The 12790-nt window shown below is 35.5% G+C and overlaps 1 protein-coding gene across 4 annotated transcripts in view; it reads right to left on the bottom strand.

Moving 5' to 3' along the window:
- The window catches only part of kaznb (kazrin, periplakin interacting protein b), a 173117-nt gene that overhangs the window by 123598 nt on the left and 36729 nt on the right, over positions 1 to 12790 (bottom strand). The gene's annotated exons all lie outside the window — the stretch shown is intronic.

Raw genomic sequence — 12790 nt, 5'->3', positions numbered from 1 at the left:
TGTTGCTGCATTTGACAAAAATGTCTCCTCTCCTGTTCTGCACACATTGACCGATGCTTCAGTCCTGTAAAGTCGACTGAGTTCTTAACAAGTAATTGACCATTTGTACGTGACGACCAGAACTCCACCCACTCCGCCATGACGTCAAAACAACCAATGCGCTCCTTTAAAGTTGGGCTGAAAACAGACATCTGCAACCTACCATCGTTTTTATTTAATAGATTTCACTTTAAAAATGGTCATAGAGTGCTACACGATCAACTGCACAAACAGACAAAGATAGAAACCAAACTATTCATTTTATAATAACTTTTAATGAGGAAAGATGCGGCAACTAAGGGTAATTACTGTCAATCATAATGACTGGCAGCTGTTGGTGTAACCGCAGATTCGCAACAAACACTTTTTACAAGGTAAGAAGATTAACGTTTTTATACTTTATACGTAAATATGATTAGAAAGATATCAAATATGGCATTATGGAGACGGTACGCGTGTAACCATGGAGACAATGCCGCACCGTCATGTGACATGTAACATGTGAATAAATGAAAGTTGAACCAACTTGATTGAATTGCTTCAGTTTAATTCAATTAAGTTTATCCAACTTAAGTTAAGCTTGACAAATTTAACTCAAACTTAAATCATTTAGTTTACTTCAAATAAAACAGTAAACTAATAAAGGATCTTTTTAAAAAAAATTTTTGGCTCAGACGGCCTTTATTTGAGAGTAGTTAGACAGGAGAGTGAGTAATGACAGAGAGGGAAGACATGCAGACATGCAGCAGAGGTCATCAGGCTGGAATCGAACCAGCGACGGCCATGATGAGGACTGAGGTCTCCTTATGTTTACCACAGAACTCTGGTTGGTACAGGATCTGATGAAGCTTGAGTCATGACATCAGACTTATGATACGAACTTGGAATTGAACTTAAAGTAAAAAGTTCCTTTCAGTTAATTTGTAACTTTTAAGTTAATTCAACACTAAACCAAAAGAATCAAGTGAGATTAATGTAAATAAGTCCATAACATGAACTACATGTACGTTTTTAAGTCTGCTCCCATGTAAGGAGAAACTCTGTTAGTGACATAAATCATATAGTGTTAATTCACTCAAAGTTGGTAATTTGATCAACACCTCAGGAGGGAGGAAGAACGGCTCGGTTTCTAAGCTAGCTGTTTCAAACTTTTCTAAATACCCGCCGTCTGTGAGCCACAACCAGCTGTGTTACGTTCACAGACTAACTAGCTCGACTGAAACAAGTAGAAACCATGAATAAACTGGGAAAAACAACTTTGGAAAACAATTTCAGTCGCTCTGTTCAACACTCCCAGTCCCTCACTTCCAACGTCCATCATGGCGGCTCTAATGATTTAGTGACGTAGCTGCAAAGGGTCAATATATCAACTGGTAACCTAATGAGTCCAAACAGAATGAACTCAAAGACAGAAAAAACTCTCCAGGAACTTTACAATTCCTGTTGGCAGAGAAACACACGGATGATAAATCCCCCTTCACGGTCACTGTCAATCTCCTGCATGAACACGTCAATCCTGGACGTTTCCCCGTATGCGCCAGACACAAACAACTCCAGAAGACAAGGCAACAAAAAGCACAGAGACACCGTCTGTCACTCAACTGGAGATTGACAGAGACGTGGGGTCTTTCATTTTGCCCGATCACCGTCTGAAATTGAGGTGAACACCTTTGATCCGCAGAAAGATGTGTGTAGTGATCTGGATCAGCTCAGAGTTCCCTTAGAAATGTGTGAACCTCAAACAAGCTGCAGAAACGGATGATAGATGATGAATTCATCCTCCACACAAAAGCTCTTATTCTCTAAATCTGCGCTGAGAGAGCATCTGATTCACATAATGAGGGATCATTGTGTGCAAAGGTAAAGAGTCAAGCAACACTTGAACTACTGAGTAAACAACCAGATTAAGTAAATGGTCTATTTTTAAAGCACCCTTCACAGATTAATAACAATAACACATCAGACGGTAATTATAAGAAAAGCATCCAAGATGAAAACCAACATTATAGCAGCTGGAGATAATGTAATGAAAGAGTTTTCTAGCTGAAAGTATCTCTGAACAAAAGAGTTTTTAAGTACAGCACTGCAGAAATTAAACCTTACACCTCAGCCAGCTTCTATGCACCACAAATCTAGAACAAACTTCTAGAAAACTGCAAAAAGCTGAAACACTGAGTTCCTTTAAAGCAAGACTAAAATCCCATCTATTTAGAGCTGTTTTTGAACCATACTAACTTGAACATTGTCCAACATATTCAATATGTATTAATGATTTCAACAAAGCCACTTGACAAAATGTTATTGGTTGACTGTCTGATGTGTTTATGATGTTTTTATGTTTTCATGATGTAAACCATTTTGAACTGCCGTGTTGCTGAAATAAACTTGATAGATTGAAACTTTATTGACCATATTCCCTGTCAACAGGAAGCTCACACTTCAGCAGCTTCCTTTGAGTTTAACACTGCAACATAAAAAACATGCTGCAGAAATAACACATCCTTGACTCAAATATTTCAGCATTGATCCAATAATAATGTTTTTATAAGCAGATGCTTCTCTCAGCTACGGAGGCCTGGAAACGATTAAACTGAAATTGAAGCTTAAGAGAGTTATGCAGCATTTTTCACTCTGATTAATTTGGATAATAATACTCAAATTATTTTCATATGGTCACTTCAGCCTGTAATATGAAGAAAGAAGCAAACCAGAAAGTACCTTTGACCATAAAATTGAGCAAGTTGGATTAAAAAAATTAAATTCACTTAATGGAAAAACAAAACTCACGTTTTTTGATAAAACTTGAGTTTTTATGTCCTCTGACAGCAGATGATGAGCTGACATGGCTGAAAAAATTAAGAGACCACTTAAAATGATCAATTTCTCTGATTTCACTTTCTATAGGTAAATGTTTGAGTAAAATGAACTTTGTACTTTTATCCTATGAACTACTGACAACATGTCTCTGAAACTCAAAGCAAAAATTTATTTTTATTTGCAGAAAATGAGAAATGGTCAAAATAACAGAGAAGATGCACTGCTTTTAGACCTCAAATAATACAAAGAAAACAAGTTCATATTAATTTAGAAACAACAATATTAATGTTTTAACTCAGGAAGAGATCAGAAACCAATATTTGGTGGAATAACCAGGAGGTTTTCAATGAGGTTCAGTGCAGTGGCCTCTTAGTTTTTCCCAGAGCTGTATTTTGTGTTTACATCTGTTGCCGACATAATTTCTAATGTCTTAAGCCTGGACAGACCTATACATGTGTGATTTTAATTACAACTACGAAATTATGTTTGTTTAACATTAGCAGACTATAAAAAAGGTTTTACGCTCCTTTGTAATGGAAACGCAGCTAATGACGTCACAGAAAAGTAACGTAATGATGCAGCAGAACAGTGTGCTTTTCACTAAAGTGGTGCATAAAAAGCGATTTAAACACGAGAGGGCTTAATGTTCCACAAAATCTCCTTAATTTCCTCACTTTTAAACCTACATAACCAATATTATATAAAAAAACAGACAGTAAATAGGAAACAATATGACTGCAGCTTTTGATGAAAAATCCAGAGGAGATTGATAGCTCTGATAACATTTACATTAATCAACCTTTGGCTGTGTTTACTGACTTTAATGTAAAAAGTCAGAATAATGTTTTTTTTTCATTTTTGCACATATTACAGTTGATGGCTTTCCTCAATGACAAGGATTTTCCCTGCATCAGAAGTAAATCATGTCAGCCTCATTTCTCGCTTCATGAGAAATGATGCGCGTCTATGAATCCATTAATGACTCTGTGAATAAAACAAATAATGTGTTTTGCTTTAGAATGATTTGTCCAGAGATTAAAATCTCCACTGGCTTCATGGCTACCACTTATTATGCACATTGCACGTGAATCTTTCCTGTTTCTCTGGTGTTTCTGGGTGCAAAGCAACACGGAGGGTTTTGACAGACTTGTTAGTAAAAAGGAAAAACTCTGTCTCTTTGAAGTCCCGCCTGCTCCGACAGCATAATGGATGTAACAGTGGAAAGAAGATGTAAAGGATTAGAGGTGGAGTGATTTTCATATAGGGAGGTACCTAAAGGCTGTGAACGAGGAACGAGATGAAAGCAGTGGTTTTTCTCCAACATGTTTCCTTAATAACTGTTTCGTTGTTCTCAGAGACTGACAGACAGATTTCAGAACAAAGACGACCTCACATGAAGGGGATCCTGTAAGTGATAAGATGGTTTTCCTGCAGGCAGTCACACTCAGAAAAAAAAAAACCAACCAGGAATTAGATTGATTTCAAGAAGAGGCTACAGTTCTGCTGCAATCTCTCTTTTTTGTATTTTATCTGCTCATTTATCTTCCTGTGTCTCTCTGCTGGTGTGTCAATAGCTTATCAGATCATTAGGTATGAGATCTGAAACGATGCATTCTCTCAAGTGCTGCAGAACCCAAATTTTCACTTTTTGGATCATTAATTCCACCTTTCTGTCTCTGAGCTCATTTAGCTCTAGAGATATTTGACAAGTCAATAAAAACTTTAGGAAAAAAGAAGACGTGCCCGCCCTGTAGCTGGAATCTCACTGCTGAGGTTTTAGTTTTATATCTCATCTGTCTAATCCTCTGTTATCACAGTTCATTTAAAACTCAGTAAAGAATATTTAACCGTCATATATAATGTAATTAGTTCACGCATCTAAAAGCACAACTTTGTACACTTGACTTGAATTCTGTGATGTTTCCTATAAAATATGATTAAAAGAAGACTCATTAAACTAATACAATTTGGCCCGTTTCTCCAGATGGTTCTGATTAGCCGCAAGCTAAATATAGGAGTGTAAATCAAAAGTAGTAGTATATTTGATTTGAGCCTCTTGAAAAGCTGCACACAATAAACACTAATTCAACTTTTACTTATTTTATTTCTGCAGCTCTCATTAACTGAGTCAAACTCAAGGCCCGCGGGCCCAATTCGGCACGCCGTAGCTTTTTATGTGGCCCGCTAGGTTCTAACTAAACACTGTATGCTTAAATATTATGTTATCAATCAAATCAATGCAGTTTTTATCTGTTTACTCCCAAATTATATCAATTAGTCCCTCCAGTTTCTTGAGAATTATGGTGGAAATTCACGTTCAATCAACAAATCAAACTTTTTTGCGCTAATAAATAATTGGGATTTTATTTCAGATTTTTCTCAAAAATTGTCAAAAACTTTCTTACTTGAAACCAGAATAATTTAAATTCTTGTTTCTAATTGCATGAAGAAAATTTCTGATCTGATCATGAATTTTATTAAATGTCAATGAATTCTGCTAAAAAGATTTAGTGTGAACAGAACATTATCCTCAAGCTTTGCAAACTTAAACTAAACATTTTCCTTAATAACACAAAAACTCTAGTTTATTCAACTCTTGGAGGTTTGACAACATTAATAAGAAGTTAATACGTCTTACTACTGTAAGTTTATCTTTCACAAACTCACATTTAGGTTCAAAATCTAAAACTGGCTATATTTACTTAAAGAGTAGAAAATAGTAGACAACAAATGCAGATTAAATGATTTAGTTTGTCTTGCTGAAAAGTTAATAGTAAGTTTTTTTGTCTCATTTCAAGTGTAGAAAGATACTTTTACTATAAACTAGACTAAATGCAGTTGGTGAGGTTTTGTTTTTGTAAAGTGTAGAGTAGCTGCAGGTCACATGTTGCCTGATGAATTTATGTCCATGATTCATTTGAATATAAATAGTTTATCAACAAGCGAGGCCAGTCATTGAATGGTTGCAGTAAATAGATGTTGTTGCTTGAGCTGCCCAGGCTGCAGAGAGCTTCAGCTGTGATCACAGTATGCCCTTTTGAAATGAGTAACTGCTAATTAATTCATTGTGTGAAGAGTTTTCTTTACGCTCTTTTTGGTGCCTTTTCATTCACATCGACTGAAGCTGTTGGAGGCGATAAAGCAAAAGCTACAACAGCAAAGCACAAGAAATTCTTCAGCATGATCCTTTTTAGATTTCATAAAATCCCCTAAAACGAGCAGCGGAGGTTTTTGTAGAGCGGTACACGGAGAGAGTTTCGTAAATGTGGTTGCTGACCCTTATAACTGGCTATTCTGTCTGAGCTGGTCGGCTGCGCACACTGCAAAGATGACTCCAAATCATCACCTGGGCAGAGCCTCTGCTGTCAGCCCATTGTCGCGTCACTGTCTGAGCTTTTCTGACTTCACAAAAGCACCAAATGAGGTCCAGTGTTCGCCGTTTCACAGCTTCCACTTCCACAGAAAACCATTTGATTATTCACCCGAGCATAGCAACGAGCACATGCATAATTCATCTGTGCACATGACGAATGAGGCAATCAATTCGAGGACAGCATTCAGAAAGAGGGCATTTACAATTAAATTTCAGCTTTGTAGTGGACATATCGGTGATAATCTGATGATTTCTTTCAGCTACAGTATCAGGAAATCTGACAGATTATCTACATAATCCATGGTTCATCAACAAAGTCTCCATAAGCAATTTGCACCACAAAATACTGGATGCTGCGAACTGGACTGCTGGCACTTCAGCTGAGAGCGCAGATGTGAAAAGAGTAGAGGATTTAATTTCATATTCCATCTGACAGCAGAAACATGACTCTTCATGGATGCAATCCCCTCTCCACGACGAGAGCCGCTCCTCTACATGGGACGACGCTGCACTTGACTTTGAATCTGATTCATAATTTGGCCGCATTATAATTGTTAATGACCGACTAAAGAAGAATCTGTGAATGATTACATCTGGAGATTACAACAGGACAATTAGGGTCATCTGGAGGACCTTTTTCAGTTGTTTACCCAAAAATGTTTGATCATTAAGACCAATGTGAAAAGAGATTATCAGGTTATTAGACTGCAGCAGAGCTGTGAGGGGTTTGATTCTTGACCTTTGAACCTTTCTGTAAGTCTTCCCCCTTGTCTGTGTGCCTATTCCCCATCTGACTAGCAAAATTAAAGGCAACAAAGATCTTAAAAATAATCTAAATGCTGACAGTTGCTACAATATTAAACCATAATTCTGAAAACAAACCAACGCTGGCACAAACAGCTTTAATTTGTGTATATGAGAAAGTAACTTCATAGTCTCAAACAAAATGTAATAAAAAAAAATTCTCTTTTAGCATAAAAACACCTTGAAGACACAACATTGAAAAGCATGAAGTTATACTGATACACACTGAGACACAGTGATTAGTCGTCTTGCATTCTTTAAATTTCAGGGTTCAATTCCAGCTTCCTCTGTTATGTTTCTGTGCTCCTGGGCAACCCACAACTTGTCTCCTGATCTGTGTATCGGAGGTCAGTGTGCTTAGAAAAGTCATATATAAATACACCTCTGGTAAAAAATTAAGAGCTCACTGCACTGAACTCCATTGAAAACCTCCTGGTTTTTTCACCAAATGTTGATTTCTGATCTTTTCCTGAATTAAAACATTAGTATTGTTGTTCCTAAATGAATATAAACTTGTTTTCTTTCCATTATTCGAGGTCTGAAAGCACTGCTTCTTTTTCGTAGTAGTTCATAGAATAAAAGAACAATGTTCATTTTACTCAAACAGATACATATAAAAATTTAAATCAGAAAACTGATAATTATAAGTGGTCTCTTAATTTTTTCCAGAGCTGTACACAGTTAAAAGCAGAAGTTTACATATAATAGATAAAAAAAACACCTATTTTTTCCTTGTAGATCAAACCTCTCTTGTTTTCAGTTAGAGTTACCAACATTATTTACATTTGCTACATGAAACAATAATGTATGTATCCAATAAAGTTTACATACAGAGTGATTACTGTCTCGTCAAACAATGAGGGAAAACCCAGATGTTGATGCCCTTTAAATTTCTGATAGGTTAATTGGTACATTGGAGTTAATTGGAGAAACGCCTCTGGACTGCTTTCTTGTTTTACACAATGGGAAAGTCAAAACAAACCACCAAAATATCAGGAAGAGACCTGTGGAGCTGAACAAATTTACTGCAGGAAGAAACTACAAAAACAGATGTCATCAAGAAAAATCTGTAAAGCTCTCTTAGTCAGTAGGTTAGTTTAAGTCCAGACTGAAAACATAGCAAATTTCCCTTCAACACCAGTTAAAAAAGACAAAAAATACCCAAAAACTTATTCAACTGAGTTTTTGGAAATTGGTGCAAGCTGGAATTAATAAAGTCCTGGTTTTAATTCTGATTATTTTATTGGTATTTTATAGCCAATCATATACTTTTAAAAAAATAAAACTCAATATTAATTTTTATTTTATTATATATATCTATGATGTAATTATTGTGAAGATGATTTTGTCAGCTGAGGTTGTTGAAAATGTGCTAAATAAATAAACCTTGACTTGACTTGAAAGCACTTTGTGAAGAAATACTGGAGCAACAATAAAGACATCAACCAGTGTATGAAACAGCATAAAGCCAAAAATATAAAGTGGATTAATGTTTTGGGGTTTCCCATCACAAATATATGTAACAGGGTTTTACTTTAACAATATCATAAATGTGAAGTTTGTGAAAAATTTGTTGTTTCTTCAGACATTTATTGGTGTTTTAAGTTCTGTTACGCTGGCAGTTGGTGGTTACCATAGTAACCAGTAACTGCCAGCTCCTCCCCCTCTTTTCAGTTGCCTTCAGTAACTGTGGTATTTATTAGGATCAGCTTTGTGTTTTCCTTACAAATATTATCTTTTAACATATAGTTTAGACAAATTTAAACATACACAGTCTTTCATGAGTAATTTTGATATGTTTTGTATATGTTTCATTAATGTTCTCCATTTTAGCTATGTTTAATTTTACAAATGTTAACTGCAGCTAGCTGTTGCTAGCTGCTCATTGGGAGCTATTGCTTTGTACTTTGTTTTGGGTTATTTATTGTATTTTATTTAATGTATAGGGGCAGAAGCTGCTGGACTGATGTTAACCACAAACTTTATTTCCTCTTTTGTTGGAATAAATACAGTGAACCTGAAGTCAACCTAAGTCGAACATAGAAGGGTTACTCATGAAGGTAGTGCTCTTAAGTGATGAAAATTTGACAAATTAAATAAGTCAGTTGGATAATTTAACAGAGTATCTTTTAAAATTAAAACCAATCATGACTGCTGTCTAGTTATTACTTAAAATAAAAAAACAGATGCTTCAGAATAAATCCACAACAAACTTTGACTTTGGAAAACAGAAATTATTCTTTATCACTCACTGATTCATTGGGTGGTTATGTCCATATGGAGAGGAGCATTTTTTTTTTTTTAAATCAGCATATTTATTACATAATGTGTATTTTGGGACATTGTACTAGTTCTGTCATTAGTAGATGTCAATACGCTTACAGCAGATAAATGTCAGAATCTCATTATGATATTTTTTCTCCTGTCAGTTCAGATTGATAAGCCTCCAGCTGACAGAGCCGTCCGTTTTTCGCCCCATCGAAGTGAAAAACAGGAAACAAGCTAAAGCTGAAGGTGTACAACCCGACATAAACAAACCCAACGGGCAGAGAAATCTGTCAGTCTGAGGAGTGTGCTTTATTTTCCCCAACAAGTACAACTTCTTGGTAAGATAATCCGCGCTTCTCCCAATGCTAACAGAAGGAACAGACTGCAGGCTAATAATTTTTCACCTCTGAGCGGAGGTGAAAGGAATGGCCTTTTGCTGAATTACCTTCCCTTTAATCAATGACACTGCGTCTGAGAAAATATCTCCAGGAGGACGAGGGCAGAGCTCGGCATCCATCATCCACGACGCCGACGGTGCTCGTACAATTGAATCAGTGTGTCGGGATTTATTTAGCATTCATCAAAAAGAAGAAGGAAGTTAAAATAAAGTGACAAATGAGAGTCACTCCTCACTGATCGATTACAATCTCATCTGTGGCGGGGAGAATGGAGGGACACTTCAATCAATATTTCAACTGAATGAATGAATGAAGGGGTTTATATGCCTTAATGCACAAATAAATAACTTTATAAGTGAAATAAAAAGGTGTAAAAGGAGAAATCATTCCTTGTGGCGCTGCACACAGATGATTTTAGTCTGCTAAGCTGACCTATCTCCAGGCGGAAAGCGAGCAGGTCGCCAATCCATCACAGTTCAAACTCACACCTAGGAGCAATTTAGACTCTTCTGTGGAGAAAAAACCCCTGAAAATTTAAAATTTAAAACTACTCAGTCAGTGTGAGAAGGTTATGATGCCGGTAGCTGAGTTCACAGAGTCACATATTCTTCTCTACGCTTCAGAAACATTCAGTAATTTATAAATGTTCTTCATTCTGCGTGGATTTTCTCTTGCAATCAATAATAAACCAAATGAAAAATGCTGCAGTATCTTACAAAAGCATTCATACCTCTTGACCTTTTTGTCAAATTTTGTCAACTCATAACAACAAACTTTATCGTGCAGAGATGAACTCACATCAGTGAAGTAAAAGTTAACTGATTCATGGTTTTTATTACAAATAGAAATGTAAAAATGTGTATTTAGTCCAACTCAGTCAAGACGCTGTAGAGCCAACTTTTGCGGCAGATCTAAACCAGGTTTACACATGTTTCACTTTGCAAACACTCACATTTTTGCCCATTCTTCTTTACAAAACATCCTTCATATTTAACAGAAAGCTTCAATTTCCAAGTCTTTCCACAAATCTTAAATTTTGGACTTTGATTAGGCCAATCCAGTGTTCACCAACAATAAATAAAAAATTGACAGGTGATCAAAATTACCTTATTTGTTTCAAATAATCAAATCAAATTCAGTTTATTAAGTTGTCAAACAAACAAACTTCTATTAAATAACTTAATTTGTTCACATGTAACAAATTAACTCAAGTTTTTTTTAATTTGGAGCTCCATTCTCTTTTTTTAGTGTGGCATATTCACTTTGATGCTAACGGGACGCACCAATCCCTAAACACCATGACAATAAAAAGACGACATAAATTTCACTCATTAGCAGCAATGAAATGTTTTGAAACAAAATAACTGATTTTAACCATAAAAAGCAGCTTTATTAGTGTGTATACTTCTAAAATGTTCTGTACTTTAGATTAATGGCTGCTAGGTAGCTCCAGTCTCTTTAGTCTAGGGTTTTATATTGCTTCAGAAAACCAATTAATCTTATTTTTAGAGAGACTGAAACTTGAGTTGCATGTTAAGTTTGGATCATAAAGTCAGTTTTTCGGTTTTACTTTTAAGTGGGTCTCATATATTATATTTTTCACTACATAAATGAGCTGCAGATATTCAGAACTGCTTGTTTTAATGGATTTTCAGACGCAGAAAAAAGACTGCAGAGCATGATGATGTCTGCTTTTGTGCAGAAGACTGAAATGTTTCCAATGTATTAAATTAAAAAGCTGTGGCTGAAACAGGACTACAAAATGTGTCTGGAAGCAGGGACCATTCAAACCCTGCAGTTTACATGTGATTGGTGTCAAAACTAAACAAAAGAGAGCACAAACAGCTCTGACACACATTTTGTTCACATTTTAAACTGTAGTGGTTGTAATTATACGTTTCCACTCGGCTGGTTAATTTCTACTTTGACATGATTGTAAATTAATGTGAAAAGCTGCACACCTTCTGTTCACAATGATCTGCAATTACATATACATATCTGAGTGAGTGTTTTTCTCCCCTACCTGCTGCTCTATGTGAATAACTACACAAGTAGGTTCACATTTATTGCAATTAGCCAAAGTTCACCATGGTGGCAGGTATTAGGGCAAAAAAGCAGGTGAGCAAGAGGGTCAATTGTTGAAGTGTGACTTTTTTTTTTGGCTCAGAAAGTCGAGCGCTGGGTCATTTTAACATCAACGCAGCCATCCCTGGTTGTTCCCATGGTGCAACACAGTGGTTTCGCTGGTTTTCCACAATTTTCTGCTCTGAGACAGAAAAACTAGATTATGGATTTGACTAGATTTGTGTTTTTCCATAATTTTCTCATCAAGAAGAGGAGAAGAGGGAATTTTATCGTCCTGGTTTCTTGTCTGTGGAATCAACCATTGATTGGGTGAAAGAAAAGAAATCAGGTTCAGAATACGTTATTAACAACATTACAAAAAGAAAACAAAATATCCTCCTCAGACTTCCTCTTTGGACATCTGCAAGTCAAATGTTTGTCCAACTTTTCATGCTTTGCTGAGGAGTTTCATGTATGAATTTATGTACCGCTTGGATTTATCAAATAACTAATAATAAGAGCTCTGACAACTGTTACACTTTGCGACAATGTACTTTTAACTTTTTTAAAACATTGGAATAATTGTTAATATGCTTTGTTATAGCTGTGTTCTTCTTTTACTTGATTTATTTGATTTTATTTATTTTTATAAATATACAGCTCTGGAAAAAATTAAGAGATCATTTAGAATGATCAGTTTCTCTGATTTTACTCTTTATAGGTATATGTTTATGGAGAGCCATTTCAGCCAAAATTAAATAAATAAAAGGGAAAAATAAATAAATGGCTAAAATAAATCAATAAATGCGAAATAAATGAGTGAAATAAATAACTAAATGAGTAATTGGCATTTTTATTCCCATTTATATTTATTCATTTATACATTTATTTATTCCCAGATTCATTTAACCATTTTTCATTTTCTCATTTTTATTTATCCACTTTTAATTTTTCCCTTTGTCATTTACCCATTTTTCATTTATCTATTTTTCATTTTTGGCTGAAATGGCTCTCCATAATGGACTAC

The sequence above is a fragment of the Xiphophorus hellerii genome, chromosome 20 (assembly GCF_003331165.1).
Source record: "Xiphophorus hellerii strain 12219 chromosome 20, Xiphophorus_hellerii-4.1, whole genome shotgun sequence".
Lineage (NCBI taxonomy): Eukaryota > Metazoa > Chordata > Actinopteri > Cyprinodontiformes > Poeciliidae > Xiphophorus > Xiphophorus hellerii.
Note: the sequence above shows the minus strand (reverse complement) of the source record. Positions and strands in the feature narration are given on the sequence as shown.